Source organism: Pinus tabuliformis, chromosome 6 (assembly GCF_031772625.1).
Source record: "Pinus tabuliformis cultivar Carrire ecotype Pingquan chromosome 6, CPIR1, whole genome shotgun sequence".
Classification (NCBI taxonomy): Eukaryota; Viridiplantae; Streptophyta; class Pinopsida; order Pinales; family Pinaceae; genus Pinus; species Pinus tabuliformis.
The window spans coordinates 1,589,171,242-1,589,177,241 of NC_142292.1; the positions used below are offsets into that span (position 1 = coordinate 1,589,171,242).

Below are 6,000 nucleotides of genomic sequence, written 5' to 3' on the forward strand. Positions count from 1 at the left end.
GGTTTATAATATCAACCCCTTGGGCTTATTATTCCCTTAGGTTTATAATATCAATCATGGTCAACCATTCTCAACCATGGTCAATCATGGGGTTTTAGTATTAATCCTTTAGGTTCATAATATCAATCCCTTGAGTTTATTATTAAGTTGGTTTAAAACATTAATTCCTAAGATTTACTAATTGTTTGGGTTTTTAATATTAGTTTGTTGATTCTTTGGGTATATTGATTCCTTGGGTTTATTAATCATTTGTTTTTATAATATTAATGTCTTGGGTTTGTAATATTAATAATGCCTTGGGTTTATTGATCTCTTGTATTTATAATATTAATAATCCCTTGGTTTTATAAAACCCCAATATTAAGGGTTAAATATTGGTCCAACTATTTATGATTATGTCAATATCACAATAGATTAATCTAATATGGAAACCAACCATGGTTAACCATGTTTATTTTAGGGTTTATAATAGTCATGTTACAATTTATATACCTTGGGTTTATAATGTTTATCCCTTAGGTTTATTATTTCCTTGGGTTTACAATATCAATCCCTTGGGTTTATTGATCTAAAGGTTCATATTCCTAGGGTTTAATATTATTCAACAATGGTCAACCATAATCAACCATGTTCAACCATGGTCAACCATTGTCCAACATCACATTGTGAAAATGATTGTCTCAATATGAAAATCAATCATGCTCAACCATGTTTATTTTAGTATTTTTAATATTTATCTTAAGACTTTTATACCTTGGGTTTATAATATTAGTCCCTCGGGTTTAATATTATTCCCTAGGATTCATAATCCCTTGGGGTTTTACTATTAATCCCTTGGATTTATTATTCCTTTGGATTTATGTGTATATCAATCACATTGATAAATATGGTTGTATATATAGTTCATATACACTTATGGACATATATCAATCACATTGGGAAATATAATTATGCTAATTTTATAAACATGTAATAAAAATTACTCTATACTTTACTATAAAAATTAACACACTTTTTACTTTACTGTAAATATATAGTATCAGATATAAACCCCTAACACGTGATAAAGGTTTGTCGTACTTTGTCATCAGAAATAGCAAGCACTTTACTATATTTAGACTATCAAATATAAACCCCTTATCTGCCATTATTTATTTTTTAAACACATGATGAAACTTTGTCGTGATAAATGTTTGTTTGTACTTTGCCATCAGAAATAAGAAGCTCTTTACATATTACTAACCCCAATGTGCCATGGGAATTAACACGCTCTTTAGTATATTTATAATATGTTCCATCATTTTTTTAACATGTAATAAAGGATTGTTGTACTTCACCATCGGAAATAGAACACGCTCTTTACCATCAGGCTGGATAAGAACTTTGAATATTTGGTCCTTTACCTCATTATCATAAAGGGATATGCCATCTTTGTATTTGAAGAGGAAGTGCATGCCTCATGCAGAATTGAAAGTAAACCTTTTGCAGCACAGCGGCACACTGTCATGCTTTAGAAATTCACGATTCAGTTGGCTACAGAAAGATCGAGGATGCCTTTCATATGGTTTAAACATATTTTGATAAAAACAAAGTTTATTAGCTAAATGGTTCTTCGGGGGAGATCCCTCGAGAGTACTCAAGCACTACACACTTTACACAATATTTCATTAAGGAGAACAACTTAGTACGTATAAGCTTTCACACAATGAAGGTGGTTTCAACTACTCCCTAGGATCTGAAATCTAAAATTAGAGTCTCAATCCTATCATCATCATTCCAATAATCTAAGTTTAGTTTTTTCCATTAATTCCAACACTCTAGCTTAATGGTGATCTAGTCTCAGCTAGACTCAATTAAAAAATGAAACAATCTTGGTAACAGAGGTTTTCATTTTTGTCTTCTTACAATAGAGCCCATACTTGTTCATCTTGAGTCGATGCTTCATATTTGTTTTCCTCGCCATGAGGTAGTGATATGTCTTCACCTCATTTCTTGATGGAAAGCTTGAATTCTTATTCTCGCCCTTCTCAAGATTATGATAGGCTGGATAGGAGAATTTTCTCTGTTACTATTTCTGGTGTCAACCATCTGAAAGTCAGCTATGATGTCTTCATCATTCATTGATGTAACCTCTGCACACACATAAATATTAATGAGATCATCAGAATTTAAATTTAAATTTTCTCCAGCTTTGTCTTCCTCGTTTTTATCTTCATGTCGCTCGTCTAATTGATCTTCAACATTTTTTTCCTCTTCACACCCTTCTTGAAGATCAGCTCGTGAATCTTGAGATTGTGCGTCTTGATTCTTATGGTCATCAACAGGGCCACATTTTTCTGAAATTTCTTCTGACTCGAACATACTACCCATGCTAATTCCAAATGCCAACATGAGAAAATCATCATCATTAGAATCAAAAATATCTAAAAATATAGACATTTTGTTAAATTTTAGCTTATCTCGCTTTGAGATTCTTTTTCGACTCCACAGGGTGCTCGAGCTCCAACAAACCCATTACCACCGAGGCGGGAAACTTGTTTCTTTGGTAGCTTTTCAACTGTAGAACCTTGTAGACTGTCTCTAGCGATGAGCAACTAAATGACCTCTCACACGCTGGAAACGCTATCAATATCTAATTCTAATGTATGTAAATAGCAATAACACATATTTATGAAAATAGGTTCAAATCAACAAAAAATTTTGCATTTTCTGTCACATATAATAATTTAAAAAAAAATTTACCAAATTGGTTTTTAGATTTCCACAACCTGCACCTTCTAGATTACTCAAAACAATAAAATTGTCAAGACAAATACGCTAGCAACAATACCTAATCATTGCTATCCAAATGCTCCCCCTGTATCAAATAATAATTCCTTCAAATAATTCATATAGCAATGTCCTTGCACATTACCTGTTATTTAAAATTTCATTTACTCAACAAAATCAGTGTAAATGACGTGGCACCATCTTGAAACTTGCTTCGCAAGAAACATCAGACACACTGAATATAGATGTGATAAATCAGGGGGTGATGAAAGACGTTTACGTTACGACCGTGACACTAGACTCCACCACTAGCATCCATTCTGGAATAAATGACTACTGCAAACCAAAATTTACTTAAAAAATAAACAAGCGTGTCCTTCACTCTCGAAGATTGTCTCGCTCAGAAACTGTGGGATGCTCACACATTTTACATTCCATTCTACTGGATCCAGCTATCATCCGCCCCTCTGTACCTCCGTCCCGTGAAATTTTTCAATGCCCACAATGGATACAAAATTTATGGAATTATTCCATCTATAAATTCCATTAACCTATCTATAAATTCCATTAACCTGAAGCCCTTTTCATCCACACCCATAGTCTTCTTAAATCTCTCATTTTAATTTCAATGATGAAGCTTGTGATCGCGCTGATGTTATTAGTGGCAGCTGTAGTATTTGTCTCTGTTCCTCCACTCGGAGCAAATGAAGCGACAGTTTTATGGCCAAAGGGCCATGTTTTTTCCAACACATCGCCCTTACAGCAACGGGAAGCCATGGAAGGAACCTTCAGAGTTGCAGTGGACAGTGAGGGCAAGACAATTGCAGGCAGAAATTACGCAGTCTATTTTTTCAGCTCAACCCTCCAATCCCAGGGACTATTTCGCTTCAGTGGCGCTCTCCACTCTGCTTACAGGACCAACAACCCTAAAGCTCTGATACCATGATAAAAATAGAGTTTATTAGCTAAAAGGCTCTCCAGGTGAGATACTTGGAGAGTGCCCAAGCACTACACACAATACACAATATCTCAATCAGGAGAACAACCTAGTACATATAAGGTTTTCACACAATCAGAGTGGTTTCAACCACTCCCTAGATAGTAGGATCTAAAATCTACGATTAGAGTCTCAATCCTATCCTCATCATAACAGTGATCTAAATTTAACCTTCTCCATTAATTCCAACATATGGAATTTCCATAGGAGAATAGTGATCAAAATCAGACTTATGCCAATGCTAAGAGAGTACAACACACAAACTAAATAAGAAATTTGCAGACCATGCGCAAATTTTGAAAAATTAAGTGTTTACAGCTTACCTTCTCCGAAGGCTTTGATCGACGTCAACTATAGCGTGTCTTGTTAAAGCGTGGGTTAGATACTGTGTTGTGAATATCTTTGCCTCCTCCATCACTTTTTCTCTGGGAAACGAAATGTTTGAAGCTCAGAATAATGACAACATGCTTCTCACTCGTTTATCACCTCTTGCTTCTTCATCACTGGAATTGCAGAAGAATTGCTCATTTTCATCTGTGTTCTCTAAAACATCTGTCCGTGATGGTATCCATCGACTCTGGGGAGTACTTTGCAGATTTGATTTCCTAGTTCTCCAGCCTAAAGCCAAGCTCAGTGGTTATCCTCTCATATTTGAGAGACCTTGGTTAACCACCGTCGAGACCTTGGTTAACCACTGTCGATGCTTACATCAGTAGCAAGGCTAGAAATATGACTATCAAAAATGGACATCTGTCCACGAAGTTGGTTTTGTAAGATTTACCTTTTTGGCTAGCAGAGGAGGAAGATAAAGTATCAAAGCAGGAAGATAAAGTATCAAATATTTTATTAAACTCATCTCATATTAGCGCACTTATTCAAGTGTCAAACGACATAGAGGGTATATTTTAATCTATCTGACCCAAAGGGACGTTATATTGATGCATTCTGAGGGCCCGAAATCCCAAAGCTGTAGAGTTGAGATCTCTTCATCCTAGCCCGACGCCCTTTTCGTTCCGACATGTAGTCATCATCAAGGAATGAGGTTTAAATGATCAACCAATGAGTAGCTATCGTCTAGAAGTTCACGCAATGCCTGAATCCTATAAATTAATGGCAAATCAAATTCATGTATGACTGTAAAATTGCTTAACCTGTAAACGTAATCCATGGCTACTTTTATTTCAGGATGAAAATGTCGATCAATTCCGAGACATTCGAAAGTATCAACAATCTGAAGACGTTTGATTAAATCATCATCACTATCACTGAAGCTATCATTCATGGCGCTCAAAAATAGTTGTTTGATATCTTCAACAAGCGTTTCTGCTCGTTCACGATATGCGGATGCCTGATCCCGGCACATTTCAATCAGTTGCAAAGTTATCTTCCACGCAGAGGTTTATGAATGATGGATTTTAACTTGTGAAATTGCAGTGTTTAAACCGATTAATTTTAAAGTACGAAGAGAAGGGAATACGTAGAAGAATATAACTATGAGAATAAGATAAATACAGCGTGTTTAGAGAGAATTTACGAGGTCATCGTCCCACACGTTGGAATGATGATTGCCTGTGCGTCTTTGTTGAGCATTGCTAATGCTTGCGGTTATTGGTATGACACATTTCTTTGGCCTTAACATTCCACTACTTGCATTGTTCATGCTTGGGGTTATTGGCGTGACAGATTTCTTTGGCTTTAACATTCGGCCTGTACTTGAAAGTTGTTGAGAGAGAGCCAAATCATCATTCTTGGAGCAAATCAACGATTTGCTGACGCCCCAACTGGAAAGCAACGGCCATTAACACTTGCTTCCTACTGTTAACTATAGCGTTTCGCTATACTTCCTCGCATATTTATAGTATAATTTTCAAAGAAAATTCCAAACCAACCGGGTCTTTGGTTTCCTGCGATTTTGCATAGTTCTGTTTAGGTAAAGGCAATTTCCACGAGGGTCTGAATGAATACAGGGTTAAAGTTAGAATCATGAGAGATGGATCATGGACCACTTTAAACTTGAAATGTAAGTCTTTCTTTCATACATATTTAATTAACAATGATTCTGTTCTTTGTCTTATGTCTTTTATATAATTATTATAAAATAGTTCATTGTCTATCATATGATTAACGATCATTTCATTGATGGTATGTGGTATATTTAACAACAATTCTCTATTTTATGTCTAATATTAGCGAAAAAGAATTAGTAGGCTAACTCGGATTTGAATACTATGCCG

General features: G+C 35.4%; 1 pseudogene; it reads right to left on the reverse strand.

Annotated features, from left to right (window-relative positions):
• Positions 1-5,564, reverse strand: part of LOC149264896 (pinene synthase, chloroplastic-like) — a 28,203-nt pseudogene extending 22,639 nt beyond the window's left edge.
• Between the last annotated feature and the right edge of the window lie 436 nt (positions 5,565-6,000).